Genomic DNA, 15,619 nt, shown 5'->3' on the forward strand with positions numbered 1-15,619 from the left:
AGGGCACTTCCTGGTGGGAAGAAGATGGGGGAAGGGTTTTTTGGGGAGGGGGCTCAGAGGGAGGGAAGGGAGGCGGAGTGGGGGGGAACTACCGGCTGGCGCTGCGCCTGCTGGATCTGGGAAGAGAATGGCCACCCAAAGTAGGATGGAAACCTCCCTCTTGGTTTAAAAAAAAAATGCCTCTGAGCCTCTTTTGGGTCGGTGGCGCTTGGTGCCTGCCTGTCAAGCCCGAGTTGTGCAGGAATCAGCCGGGGTTGGACGTGCCTTCCTAGATGGAGAAGGGGAAATAATTGACATTGATGCAGCCTTGTGCATGTTTTAGAGATACATGCATGTATAAGGATGTAGATGTAGATGTCTCTATAGATATGTGTCTGTTGATCTGTTCATGTCTATAAATCTCAGTACCATCTATCCATCCATTTTTGTCTGTCCATGTGTATCATCTACCTAACCTACCTACCACCTCTATCCATCCATCCATCTGTTCATAAATCCTGTCTGTATCATGTCATCTCTTTCTCTGCATCCATCCATCCACACAGACACACGTATACATACACGTATACGTACGCCCACATGCATATATACGTATAAAGCTACCCAGACAGGATTTTGGGATCATGACTGGCCTACATTCAGTGCTTTCCATTTAACGCCTTCCTTCCTTCCCTCCCCTGCCTCCCAGTCCATAGAGCATAAGCCTAAAGAGAACAGGGACAGACCCCTTCGGTTTTATGGCTGCCTCTTTTTTTCCGGCTGTAAATAGTTTGAGAGAGGACCAATATATGGTCACGGTTGATGGCGCCTCCATTTCCCAGCCACCCCGAGAGCCAGCCGCCGCGGTGTTGATTCTCCCACACACATGCCAACAATCCTTGCCGGTGTGGCCTAAATGCTGCTGAACCGTAGGTAGCCTCTAGTTGTGCACCTCACTTTTTGGCAAGGTAGCGGTGGTCTTTGCCACATCTTACGTGGAGGGTTGAACCCATTTCCTGAAGGTATCTGTGCACACTGTAAGTGTGGAGTCAGCTTGTTCAGGTGGTGGTGATGGTGATGGAAGGAAAGGGTGAGAGCTTTTCATTGTAGGTGCAGCTTTTAAAACGGGCATTGATGGCCCTGGATTGAGTTCCTGCCATCCATCCGCAAACCTGTTAAGAATCCCTTTGGCTACTAGAGATTTCGGGAAAGCCTTTGCAGATTTCAAGGAGGCAGAAGACTGGGGTGTTTTTTTTTCCGCCAGTGCGAGAACATAGAGATGAGTTGAAGGGACTAGCTTGGCGTAAGGCAATTTTGCACGTGATGCTGCTCATCAGAGAAACTTCACAAAGGGGGTTAGCCAATCCTGCCTCTTTTTCATACGGCCCATATTAGATTCTGTCCGAAAGAGCCTGGAAGGTGAAGTATGCTTCGTTTCCAAAATTTTGAAAAATGGTGAAAAATTCATCTCCTTTTCAGTTGGCCACGCAGAGGTTGCCCCACTGAGCAATATTTCCATCTCCAAAGTTAAATAGGGTGTCCTCACTAGTGGGGCAAAAAACAACCACCCCAGGAGCTGTTCGTTGTCGTAGATGGGCTTAATCCAAGGCTTGTATTTGTCCTTGCGTGCCTCCTTTCGTCTCACCTACGGGCAACGCTGTGTATTTATAACATCTTCCTGAACGTGTTTGCGTGAGTTGCCGCCGCTGTCCTACAAAACATTTGCACTGGGGGTTGTGAAAGAGGCTCGGCTCTTTCCAGTCCAGGAGATGCTCTGACCCAAGTCATTTTTAGAGCAATTGAGAGGCTGGTAGCTGGAACGGAAGAAAAAAAAATTTCCAGGGCCTGGAAAATGGTAATGAAAACAATACGGTAGGGACATTGTAGTCATCCCACAACCTCCTGGCCTCTATTTCTGCTGGATATGATGGGGCTAGAAGGTCAAGATAGCCGATGGGGCATCAAATGCAAAAAAAAAAAAAAAAAAGCTGGACTGCGAAAGTCATAAGCAGCAGTGGATTTGAAATCTGTTTGTTTTGGATATTGGGGGGGGAAAAACCTTTTTAAAAAAACTGAGGAGTGTCATTTCACTGAAGAGAATACCAGCGTGGGGGGGAGGGGGGGCTTTATAAAATGAAGTTGTGTGATCTAATTCACATCTCTCTCTTCAGTTTGGTCCTGCGTCCATTTTAGATGATTTGAGATGAGTTTTGATAGGAATGGAAAGGCTTCCTGTTAAAATGACGTAGCCATTACTTTCTCGACACAGTCAATAAATAGAGCCTTACATTTTTTTAGGACAGTGTTACGTTTTAGGACAACATTACATAAACAGAGGCATTTTTATTGCATTCTTCCAAACATATGAAACTTCGATGTAAACGAAGGCTGTTGAGAGTTCAGTTGGTCTTTGGATGAAGGTAGACAGATAATCGTCAGCGTTTGTGAGTGAAACAGGTAATCCTGAACATTCCTGGTGAGAATTGCCCCCAAAGAAGATAGTTTTTGAAATTCGGAATCAACAGCTTTTAGCTCATATCCACAAGGGGGTAGTGATGTACTGTTGGAGATATCTGTAATGGAAATATTAGGAGATTCCTTTAAAAAAGAAATACAGATCCAGGGTAGTATATTTGACTGCTCACTTAATGGCTTTTTTAAAAAGAAGTTGGTAAAGCAGACCTTTTAAGGGGTTAAATGTTCGAGGTTTATTCAGCTGTGGAACAGTTCGGTGTTCCTCCTCTATCTGACGACACAAATCCATGGACATCATTTGCCGAGTCACCAGAGTTGCTTTTTGGTTGTATCCCGAATTCAAAAGTGATAAAATGCAAGATGACTTTAGCAGCGAGATGGGTCCAAACTTCAACTCGAGGGATGTAATAATAGAGCCATTGCAACAACTTGGCTTATTGCTTATTGCTGAGATTAAAAATCAGTCTGTCTGTATATATCTATGTATATCTATGTGTTTGTGTGTGTGTGTATTATATATATGTATGTATGTATGTATGCATGTATGTATGTATGCATGTATATATATACACACACACACCATATCTTGTGATTTACTTTCTGTTGCAGTTTTTCGGCCATTTGCATCATCCCGTGAAGAATATTGTCATCTTATTTCTGATCTTGGCTAGGGCCGAAAAAAAATGATTTTGCTTTTAATACCCGCCATCAACTTTTGCAGTAAATAGGATAGCCCCAAGTGCAAATTCTACCTAACATGAATGGCAGCTTGCATGACGCTGCCTCAGGGGTCCCAACTCCTACGCTATACATTCGTGAATAATGTACAGATGAGTATTAGGAGATTAAAATGATAGGATAGGGAAGACCGTTTAGAACTTTTTCCAGCACTGAGACTTCTGGTGTCTGAGAAGAATCCTCTCTGCATATCCAGCAGACGTTTTTAAAAAAATAACTTTTGAGTCGCCACTTTGATGCCTTTAATTCCTTATTTCTGACCGTCCACATGACTGGCTCTCTATCAGGTTTCGGGATGTGCATCTTGCAGTAAGAATGACGTCTGCTGGGATAATATTGCTGGAACAGGGTCTGTGGACGGTGGTAGATTTAATTCCTTCCAAGTTTTTAGATAGATGCTCAATTGCCTTTTCCTCTGCCCCCCCCCCCCAGTTGCAACATCGTTTTGTGGTGTGGTAAAAATGGAGTCAGCCCTGCTGGTTTCCTGGGCTACATCTGGGTAGTTTTCTCTTCACTTGCAGTTGAGCCTCAAATTCCCGTTGCTAAGCGAGATGTGTTAAGAGAATTTTGCCCCATCATACGACCTTTCTTGCCTCAGTTGTTAAGTGAATCCAGGCTTCCCCATTGACTTTGCTGGTCAGAAGGTCGCAGAAGGGGATCGATCACATGACCCTGGGATACTGCAACAGTCATAAATATGAGCCCGTTGACAAGCATCTGAATTTTGATCATGTGACCACTGAGATCATGCCACAGTTGTAAGTTTGAGAAATGGTCATAAATCACCTTTTTCAGGGCCATTGTAATTTTGAACTGTCACTAAATGAGCTGTGGTAAGTCGAGGATTAGCTGTATTCCCGCAGTGTAGGAGGAATATCTCTCTCACGCTAACGGCCATCTGAAATGTCCCAGCGTGGGTTCCTCCCCCCGCCCGCCTTCCTAGCAGCTGTAAGCACCGGTAGTAAAATGAATTTGAAGGATGGTATTACACTTACAAAATAAGAGAGAATAAAATATATTCCTTATGAACTTTATTTCTTGAGTACCCTCCAGGCATGCTATGTTCTCATTACTCTCATTTTTTCCCCCTCCTCCTGTACCTGCCATATTTCAAGTTCTGCTCCTTTGAAAGAGTAAGAGAGAACATCATATCCTTGGTACGCCATTATCTTTCTGTGGCCAAATGAAACTAGGTTTATTACACATTCTTAAAAACTGGCTTCGCTGTCTTTGCAGAAACTCGGGGTGTCCCAGACAACGGCCACTCGGTTTTCTCTACATGTGATAAATATTTGTATTTGTAGTGAGAAGGTCTTATTTATGAGTGTTCTTGTTCTCTCTCTTTCTGGAGGAATATAACAAAGTGTTTACTACTTAATCATAAGATGTCAAAAGTACACAAGGAGTCGTTTCTTTTTTAATGACCGTGCAAAGGCCAAGTTTTCACTAGAGGTTTATGCTATCCTGGTTAACTTACAAAACGTCAACTTTAATAAGCTCTGGACTTCATGAAATCAAGTGGCCTGGCTATCTGTATACTGTGCAGGTGGCCCTCGATTTAGGACCGTTCGTTTAGCGACCGAAGCTACGAAGGCACTGAAAAAAAAACCCCTCCCACTTAAGACCAACATAGTGTCCATGCGGTCACGTGATCAGAAACCAGCGTGTATTTGCAACAGTGGCAGCATCCCAGGATCGCGTGGTTGCCATTTGTGACCTTCCCAGGGGGGTGTCCCACAAGCCAAGTCAATGGGGGGAACCAGATTCACTTAATCGCTGCGACAAACTCGCCACAACTCACTTAACAATCACATTGAAAGCTCTGGTCTCAATTGTGGTCATAAGTCGGGACTATCTGTAATTACTACACTTTGATCAAGTCTGTCTGTCTCTGTCTGTCTTTATCTATCTTATCTGTCTGTCTCTAATCATCTATCTAAATCTATCATCTGTCTGTATATCCATCCATCACCTATCAATTAATCTAATTACGATATTCTATCAGTATTCTATATACTGTAGTCAATTCTATAGATGTCCTAAGTCATTTTTTTTCAGAGCCGTTATAATTTTAAAATGGTCACTAAATGGACTTCCTGAAGTCTATCTACGTACTGTATTCTAAACCAAGGACCGCAAAGCTAATAAGCCAAGATAGCCAATACAACGATTTAGAAAACCACTCACAATGTGTTTTTTCCCATAGAGCCAGATGGATATGAGCTGTCAGTAAACTTGGGCTTGTCCAAATGGCAGGAGGCTAAACATTACAAACGCCCCCTATTTCACTGACTGTGTTATAGAACGGGTCCCCCAATCCACGGGCCATGGACCAGTACCGCTCCGTGGCATAGTTAGGAACTGGGCTGCATAACTGTATTTGCAGTCCTAACATTACCGCCTCCCTCCAATTCAGATCGCCAGGCCCTTGATTAGTAGTGCGGACCCTACTGTAAACCGCGTGTGCAAGGGATCTAGGTTGCGTTGTCTTTTTCCTCCTCTTACCCCCACCTCTGGAAAATTGTCTTCCATGTTGCCAAAAAAGTTGGGGACTGCTGTTACAGAGCCTGTTCAGGGGACTAGGTGCTTATCGGACCCTCGATAAGGTGGCCGGGAGAGATATTTCTGTAGAAATACCACTGATTATTCTTACGCCATTTTCACAGTTAAGAACTTTTGGATATTTGTGCAAGAAAAGTACAGCCTGACGAGTGTTCCCTTGAGCATTAGGTCGAGTATGTGATGTTTTGATATTTTTTGCTTGGAATGTAATACAAGTATTGAAATGAATTAAAGCAAGCATGTGCTGGCTGAGGAATTCTGGGAGTTGAAGTCCACAAGTCCACGTAATGTTGCCAAGGTTGGAGAGCCCTGCTTTGAAGGAGGACTTTGCTGTCATCTTTTCACACACACCCCAAAAAGGAAAAGCTTTAACTGCAGCTATTGGTGTTTTCTGCACCCCTTCAACCATCCACCTCCTGCTGCATTTTTTCCCCCCCCAAGGGATTTTTCCACCCTAAAATGCAGTTTTTGTTGTGCCTTCTTTTCTGTAATGTGCAGAACATGGGGGGTTGATTTTTGAGCAGGCTGAATTGTGTGAATTCGTGAAAGATGAGCATTCTGGTGTTCTCATGGGCCTTTTGGACTTCTTTTTTTTTGAGTTCCCTCGTTTTGATCCAGCGTTTTCTCCCATCTTTCACAGTGTGGCCAAGTGGGAGAAGAAATACCGGGGTAGATTTTATGAGTTAAAAGGCTGTTCCTAAGCTGCCCGTCTGTTAGGAGGGTGAAGTATTTGGGGGTGGTGCCTTTTACAAGCGGTCCTTGATTTACCACAGTCAATTTAGTGACCGTTCAAAGTTACAGCGTCGTTGGAAAAAAAGTGACTTAGGACGATTTTTTTTTTCATTTACAACTGTTGCAGCATCCCCAGGTTCATGTGAACAAAATTCAGATGCTTTGACAACTGGCTCATACTTATGACCATTGCAGTGTCCTAAGTCACTGCATGTGATCCCCTTTTGTGACCTTCTGGCAAGCAAAGCCACATCCACTAAAACAACCACTTTACTAACCTGATAACTGCAGTGATTCACTTAACAACGGTGGCAAAAAAGGTTGCAAAATGGGGCAAAACTCACTTGAGAAATGTCTCATTTAGCAACAGAAATTTTGGGGTCAATGAAGGTCGTAAGTTGAGGACTACCTGTATCGAGGTCTAAGGCAAAAACTAATACAATGTGCTTGGATGCCAAGGGATAGTTTAGATGGCACGTGACTAATCTTGCCTGATGAGTAGATTTTAAAAAAATTGAATATTGTACTGAATTGAAAGAGTTTGTTGCCGTGTTCTGTGGCGTTGAAAGATGAAGATTTTTGTAAAGCGAAGGGAGAACGCAGGCTGACTCCCTTCTTGAAACCGAGGATTTGTCTGGCTTTTGACCGCAAAAGTAGATAGCAGAAATAGATATTAGGGCTAAACAGTTACCTCGTGTTCAGCTGGAGAAAGAAACCCTTATGTGTTTTCCCATGATCATAAGGGAAGGCGCAGAGGGACAGCCGCGGGAAAAGATGTGGCTGCTTCAAAGGGTTACTTTGGCTTCAAAAACCCCTTTTTTGAATTCGATCCAAAGCAGCGCACAGCCGTACTGAAACTTATGGAGGTTTTAATTTAAAGGCGACAGCCTTTTCTTTTAAAACACTCCCTCCCTCTCTCTCTCTCTCTCTCTCTTTCTCTCTCTTTCTCTCCTTGTGATATTTGATGCATGGTTGTTGGAAGAAGCCCCTGCACGCACTTGGAAGAGCATTTCTTGCAATTATCTGATTTGAGTCCTTTCCCAAATACACAATGGATACTGCTGAAAAAGCCCTGAACTCTGACGCTATCGACAGCCCCAGATGTCAAATCATTGACAGATTTGACGATCATCCACGGCGGAATGCGATGGTTAGCTGACCCGCCGCCATCCGTCTTTTCTACCTGGTTTGCAAACTTTGCAGAAAAGGCCCCTGTTCAAACCATAAATAGCTTTTGGAGAAGGGAAACGCTTTTTTTTCATAAAACGAAAACATGCTCTTTGTAGGGAATGGAGTCTCTGCCATTTGAATAAGGTCGTCAACTTGGCTGCGGTGTTTGGAACAAAACAGCTCTTTGGATCATTAAAGCAGACTTGTCTTATGCAAGGTTGGTACAGCTGCTTCGATGGGCGCCCAGGGCTTCGGCTCACGCAGAACCTGTTTATTGCTGCTTTCCACCATTGTAAGAAAGCAGCTTTATCCGCCTTTTATGTACAGGTAGTCCTCAACTTACAACAGTTCACTTAGTGACCATTCAAAGTTACAACATCCCTGGAAAACACGACGTTTTTCACCGTTACAGCCATTGCCACTTCCCCATGCTCGAAATTGAGGTGATTGGCAACTGACTCATAGTTACAACGGTCGCAGTGTCCCGAGGTCACGCGATCCCCTTTTGCGACCTTCTGACAAGCACAGGGAAGCCAGGTTCCCTTAACAGCTGTGGAAGAAAGGTCGTAAAATGGGGCAAAACCCACTTAACGGCACAGATTTTGGGCTCAGCTGTGGTCGTAAGTCGAGGACTACCTGTAAAAGGCTTCGAAGATGTTTCCTGTCACAGAAATGCTAAATAAATATTGGAGGTAATAGATCTGACAAGGAAAGATTTGAGTTGATGAAATTATGCAAAATGTGGATATATATCTCCCCATCTTATAAATTATTAAAATATAAGAATATGCAGTCGATAGGTAGTTGATTCCGTTTGGACCAAGGAAAACTCGGTGGTGGTGCTTTGCATAATTAACTTAAAGGATTTCACCGTCACCAGATGCAGAGATTGATATTTAAGAAAACGAGAGAAATTCTGGGCAGTAGCGGCCTAATTAATTACTCTTCACCGAATCCCAAGCAGTGTCCCAAATAGATTGCAATCTAATTTACCACATTTATCTGACTTCTGTTTAGTAAATCAAATGAACAAATGCAAAAAAAAAAAAATGCCATCTTAATTTCCTGCTCTGTATAAATTTCTCAAAAATGCCTTTCTTTCATCCGGAACTATTTGTACTAAAATTCTGAACGAGCAAAGTAGGCTTAATACAGCTAAAGTACTTGTTTTGTTTTTTTAAATCAAAGCATCACCTCAAAATTATTATTAAACCGCTTGTAAACACTTTAAAACCCAGACAATTCATTACATTAGTTCACAGGAAAGAAATACTTTGAAACCTTTTAACCGTGGCATGCCCAAAGAACTGCATGTGTAAAAAAACCCGAGATACTTAATAGATAATGCTAATGGTTTTAAAATGTTAATTACAATTTGAAAATTCCCAGGGTGGCTGATTGTGTGACCGATTCCTTTGAGAAATGGAATCCTTTTGGTAGACAAAGCTGAAGATTTCTCTGCCTTATAATTTTATGTGATTGTATACAGAAGTACAGTGGAATGTGTGAATGACCTTGGGGAGAGACAAGTAGAAAGGAGAGGCTGCCTGGGAAACGGCTAGATAAAAGAGGCAGGAGCCCACGGCCTGCTTAACGGTCAGAAAAAGAAATCTAGGAAACATCCACCCCAATGGATCAAGTCAGTAAAAGTTGGTCCCTTCAGAATTATAAGATTCTGTTAAGGTTCCCTTCCAATAAAGTCAAATTATCTTGGTTTTTTTAATTTATTTTTATTCCTGTCTGGTTTGCTAGGACGGCAGGCACCAGGTTCCTACCCATCCAGAAGTTTTTCCAAGGGGATTTTTTTGGGGAAATAGTCTTTGATTGGCTTAGGACTAGATTTGCACGTAATGCCAGTGGCATTGGCCAACCTTGTTAAGGTTGCAGCCCCGTGCTCTCCAGTGTTTAATGCCAAAATATTAATTACAGGTATTCCCCGATTCAACTGCAGTTCATTTAGTGACTGAAGTTACAAGGGCGCTGAAAAAAGCGACTTAGTGTTTTTCACACTTACGACCGCTGCATCACCCCCATGGCCATGTGATCTAAATTCAGAAATTGCTTGGCAACTGGTTCGTATTTATGATAGTCATGTGATCCCCTTTTGCGACCTGACAGGTGGCAGCAGCCGGCTGGGACTTCTGAAGGCCCCAGGCCTCCACTTCAGCCACCCCCCCCTCCGCCTGCCACTGGCAGTGCCACCAAGGTATGCCACTATGTAGGGCGGCCAAAAGGCCATAGCTATGGAGGAGATGGACAAATGGGGGCAGTTGAAGGGGAGGCATGAGACTGAGAGGGACCAAGCCAGGAATTGCTTGGATCCTGGTGGGTCATCGCCTGATGAATGGTGTAGTAACGTGGGCTGCCACTAAGTGATGCGATCACGTGGCGTCACTCTATACAACTGCATTTGATAGTGGTGGGAATTTTGCTCCCAGATATTAGTAGCCCTGGTGGTTAGAATACAGCATTGCAGGCCAACTCTGCCCATCGCCAGGGGTTCGATCTTGACCGGCTCCAGGTTGACTCAGCCTTCTGTCCTTGTGTGGTTGATAAAAGGATTGTTGGGGGGGGGCATAGGCTGACTCTGTACACTGTTTAGAGAGTGGTGTAACGCATTATAAAGCGGTATACAAGTCTTCAGTGCTATGGCTATTATTAACTGAGGAATACCAGTAGAAAGTTTTCTGGTACAGGTAGTCCTCAGCTTACAACCACAACTGAGAGCTCAAAATTTCGGTTGCTAAGCAAGGTGCTTGGTAAGTGAGTTTTGCCCCATGTTACGACCGTTTTCTAGCCACTGTTGTTAAGTGAATTGCTGCCGTTGTTAATCGGTAATTCAGCTATGAAGTGAGTCCAACTTCCCCGTGGATTTTGCTTGTCAGAAGGTTGCAGAAGGGGATCACGTGACCCCGGGATGTAGCGACCGTCATAAATGTGAGCCAGCTGGTAAGCGTCTGAATTTTGATCACATGCTGCAATGTGAAAAAACGGTCCTAAGTGACTTTTTTTCCCAGTGCCGTTGTAACTTCGAAAGGTCGCTAAATGAACTGTTATAAGTCAAGGACTACCTATACTGTTGGGTTCTGTTTCTTACCGCGTAATTTCCTGTCTGCTGCTGCTGATGAAAAACAATTTAGAGAGAGATTTATCACAGCTTGGTAGAATTAAGCAAAAGTGATTCAGTTCTTCAGTGTCTGCTTTGAAGCCCATGTTGATTAAATACTCACGAAAGAAGAAAGGATGCTCATATCTAGAGTTTGGTTTTTAGCTTTTCACTAATGGATATAAATTTGTGCTCACTATTTCTTTTCTCTAATGCTTTTGCTTGCCAGTCCCTTCCTTCTTCCATCCCCTTCCTTCTTTCCTTCCTTCCTTCCCTCCCCTCCCCTTCATGCTCTCTGAGCTTGATGGCTTTCTTGCAGACGTTTTATTACCCAACTAGGTAACATTATCAGTGATCCATCCTTCCTTCCTCCCCTCCCCTCCCTTCTTTTGTTTCTGTCCCCCTTCCTTCCTTCCTTCCTTCCTTCCTTCCTTCCTTCCTTCCTTCCTTCCTTCCTTCCTTCCTTCCTTCCTTCCCTCCCTCCTATCTATCTATCTATCTATCTATCTATCTATCTATCTATCTATCTATCTATCTATCTATCTATCTATCTGAAAACCCTTGTAGAATTTTGAACCAGGTAGCTTTTTTTTAAAAAAAAATCTTCTACTAATCAAAAGAGCAGCATTATAGTCTCGATAGTCAAAGTGAGTGGGCGCGCGGGTGGGAAAAGTTTGCGAAGCTGGGAATAATGCTTGTCAAGCCTTAGTTTTGCGGGTAAGTTTCATCCATCAGGCTCGTTTTATATTTGGAAGTGGGCTGGTTGTTGTCAGGGTTCCCATGAATCACACCTGAGTGTTGATGCCGAAGAACCGGTTACCTGTAAGGCTGTGAGAAATTACGTGACTGCATGTTAAACGCCGCCCTTGCAAGTTTTTGAAAATGCTAGGATTGGCCTTGACAAGGCAGCCTCGATTCTTTAAAGCAGAGGTCTTCAAACTTGGCAGCTTTAAGACTTGTGGACTTCAACTCCCAGAATTCTCCAGCCAGCATAGAGAATTCTGGGAGTTGAAGTCCACAAGTCTTAAAGCTGCCAAGTTTGGAGACCTCTGCTTTAAAGACTAAGAATCTTCAGATTCTCTTAACCTCCATGTCATGAAGATGTGTGGACTTCAACTCCCAGACTTCCCCAGCCAGCCTTGCTTGGAAATAACCTTTTGCGGTGCCTTCCCAACTCAAAATGTGTGAGGGGCCCCATTACTTGGCTTCGCGATTAGTGGATTAATCATCGTGGCTCTGGTTGATATTTACATGTATTTAATTTGTGGATATTTTCATGTTTTTTTTAAAAATTAGTTTAATTTGTTTTAATTGTTTCAAAATTTTGCATGTGAGAGCCGCTGAGAATCACTTGGTCGAGGGGCATGGTCGTAGCAATTGAATACGGGTAATCCTTGACTTACAACCATTTGTTTAATGGCCATTTGAAGTTACAACGACACTGAAAAAAGTGACTTAGGATTCTTTTTCACACTTAACAACCGTTGCGCCGTTCCCGCGGTCACCTGATCAAAATTGACTCATTTATGTCGGCTGCAGGTCCTTTTGCAACCTTCCAACAAGCAAAGACAATAGGGAAGGCAGATTCACTTAACAAACCTGTCACTAAATTAACAACTGCAGTGATTCACTTAAGGGCGGCAAGAAAGGTCATAAAAGGGGGCAAGACTCACTTCATAACAGTCTCGCTTTGCGACAGAAATGATGGGCTCCATTGCGATATGCATTACAGGAGATAATTAGCATTTTACAGGTCTATACCTTGAACCTGAGGTCCATAAAACCAGGGAAGGAAGCAGTCAGTGTCTTCAATCCTAAAACCTCTGCTCCCCTCCCCCCCTCCCAGGTTTGCACTCGACAAAGGCAACACACTAGGACACCCCCTCCCCCCCAAAAATACAACTGTACAACTCAAGGCGGAAATAATTGTGGTTCTTTATGATTCTTCCCTGCCTCTTTGCCCGGTGCGTTAAAGTACACATTATTCCTCTCCCACATCCCTGAAAATAAAGTTTAAGCACCCTGAATATAAATCTAGAACATCCGGTAATACAGATCAGAGATAAAAAGACTTTGCAGGCTCCCCGAGACCGTTCAAGCCCGAAGTTCTAACAGTATTGATAAATCCAAAGAGCCTCTGGAGAAGGGAAATGGTTGGATATTGATGGGGTTGCTATGATGGGTGATAAACAGCTGGGTTGGGTTTTTTTGGTTTTTTTGATTGCAAGGCGGTAAAAAGGCACAACTTATCAGGAACTGCAATAATGGGAAGTATAGGTACAGGTGGTCCTTGACCTAAGGCCCCAGTTGAGCCCCAAATTTCCACTGCTAAGCAAGACAGTTGTTACATGAGTTCTAGGCCCCGTTTTGCGACCTTTCTTGCCACGGTCGTTAAGTTAGCCCCACGGTTCTGAAGTGAATCCAGCTTCCCTGTTGCCTCTGCTTGTCAGATTAAACAGAGTCGGAAGGGACCTCGCAGGTTATCTAGTCCAACACCCCCCCACCCCCCCGCAGCCCTCCCAAGCAGGAGACCCCTACGTCATTTCTGACAGAGGGCAGTCCAGTCTCTTCTTGAAAGTTTCCAGGTCGCAAAAGGGACTCAGATAATTTGGGGATCACTGCAACCGTCATAAAGACATGCCGGTTGCCAAGCCTCCGAATTTCCATCACATGACCATGGGGGGGATGCCGCAACATAAGTGGAAGTATTGCTTGTAAGTCACTTTTTCCAGTGCCGTCGTAACATTGATTGGTCACTAAATGAATGGTTGTACATCGAGGGCTACCTGTATTCTTTTTTCTCCCATGGACTTACGGTTTGGCTTCTGCAGACAGAGCCCGTCGATGTGCGACCACAATTGAGCCCAAGATGTCTGTTGCTGAGCAGAACGATTCCATTTTACGACCTTCCTGGCCACGGTTGTTAAGGGAATCCCTGCCGTTGATAGTCACTGGGAGGTCTTCAAGAAGAGATTGCATGACCATTCAGAGTCCAGAATGGTCCAGGTCCTCCTGCTCGAGCAAGGGGTTGGACTAGAAGACCTCCAAGGTCCCTTCCTGCCCTATTACTCCCTGTTCCAGTTGCGTAGAAGCCTCCCAAGTTTGAGTGCGGAGGTGACCGTGTCCTGAGTGTGCTTAACCATTGTCCAGTTTGCCCTTAGTAGCGCGATCAGGCAATATTATTTTTTTCCAATTTGCACAACTTCGGGGTCTGAGCTCTGCCTGGGCTTGCGTGATCACTAACATGTGCCTTAATTGATGTTTCTCAAGTGCTGAAAAGCCCAGGATAAGTTTTACAGGTTTAGCCCTTGTGGGGGGGGAGGAACACACGCACATATATTTGAGATTCTGTGTACTGAGCTTGATAGGAGCAACTGCGGCTTTTTTGTCATTACTTCTCACCTCCAGTTTCTGAAATGCCTTTAAAAAAAACGATGTGTTCCTGTGCTATATGTTTTTGTATCTCAGCTGGGCAGCTCATTCCTTTTATGTTTCCTCTTACAGAGTGAGAATAATATTCCTGCCTTACACCAAAAAGGTCTCTGCATCCACCCAGCCCGTTCCATCTCCTACCGGTTAAGGATGAGAGGGGTTTCCCACCCACCCACCCACCCCTTGGAAAGTGTGTTTTAGAAATACGGGGCTTTGTTGTTAGTTGCGAAGTCGTGTCTGACCCATCGCGACCCCATGGACCACGTTCCTCCAGGCCTTCCCATCCTCTACCATCCTCTGGAGTCCATTGAAGCTCACGCCGACTGCTTCGGTGACTCCATCCAGCCACCTCGCTCTGTGCCGTCCCCTTTTTCTTTTGCCCTCCATCGTTCCCAGCATTCGGCTCTTCTCCAGGGAGTCCTTCCTTCTCATTAGGTGGCCAAAGTATTTCAGTTTCATCTTCAGGATCTGGCCTTCTAAAGAGCAGTCAGGGTTGATCTTCTCTAGGACTGATCGGTTGGATGGCCTTGCAGTCCAAGGGACTTGCAGGAGTCTTCTCCAGCACCAGAGTTCAAAGGCCTCAATTCTTCGGTGCTCAGCCCTCCTTATGGTCCAGCTTCCACAGCCATCCATTGCAGCTGGGAACACCAGAGCCTTGACTATATACGGGGCTTTACAGTACCGCCAAAACCCATTCAATGAATAGGGCAAAAGGTTGTGCAGTTTAATTCGATAGGGAAGATCAAAGCTGCTCTCCTTGACTAGTGCAGGAAACGCATTAACAGCAGCCAACGTTTGACAGAAAGGTCATTTTGGACTTCAAACAGTACCCCTCAAGTCCTGGAGCAAGCAAACCTGGTCTTCGACAGCCAGAGAATTGTCCCGCTATGGCTCAGTCCTCAACTCAACAGCTGTTCATTTAGTGACCGCTCCGACGGCACTGAAGAACCCAACTTGCAGCCAGTTCGTTTGCACTTTTAGCAGAATGACCCCAGGGGATCACAAATCGGTTGCTCTGCATCCAACGTGTTTTTAAAATGGTCTTGGGATCGTCCTGAGATCACTCGGCCTCCATTCATGACCTTCCCAGCTGGATCCCGGCAAGCAAGCTTAATCGGAAAAGGGAGACTCGCTTAAAGACCACGTGATCCGCTTAACAAGCGTGGCACAATTGGGCACCTTGCTTAATAGAAATTCTGATCTCAATTGTAAGTCGACTCCCTGGAATTGTCCAAAATTGCGGCACCCCCCAACATATCCAGATCAAAGCTCTGTACAGGGTAATCCTCGATTTATGACCGCAGTTGAGTCCAAAGTTTCTCTTGCTGAATGAGACAGATGTTAAGTGAATTTGCCTCCTTTTGCGGCCTTTCTTACCACCGTCGTTAAGCGAATCACTGCAGTTAAGTTAGTATCCCGGTTGCT

The 15,619-nt window shown here is 44.4% G+C and overlaps 1 protein-coding gene across 1 annotated transcript in view; it reads left to right on the forward strand.

The window, feature by feature from the left end:
- LOC131187201 (U1 small nuclear ribonucleoprotein 70 kDa-like) overlaps positions 1-15,619 on the forward strand; it is a 44,580-nt gene that overhangs the window by 2,423 nt on the left and 26,538 nt on the right. The window lies entirely within an intron of this gene.

Source organism: Ahaetulla prasina, chromosome 18 (assembly GCF_028640845.1).
Source record: "Ahaetulla prasina isolate Xishuangbanna chromosome 18, ASM2864084v1, whole genome shotgun sequence".
In the NCBI taxonomy this organism is placed as follows: Eukaryota; Metazoa; Chordata; class Lepidosauria; order Squamata; family Colubridae; genus Ahaetulla; species Ahaetulla prasina.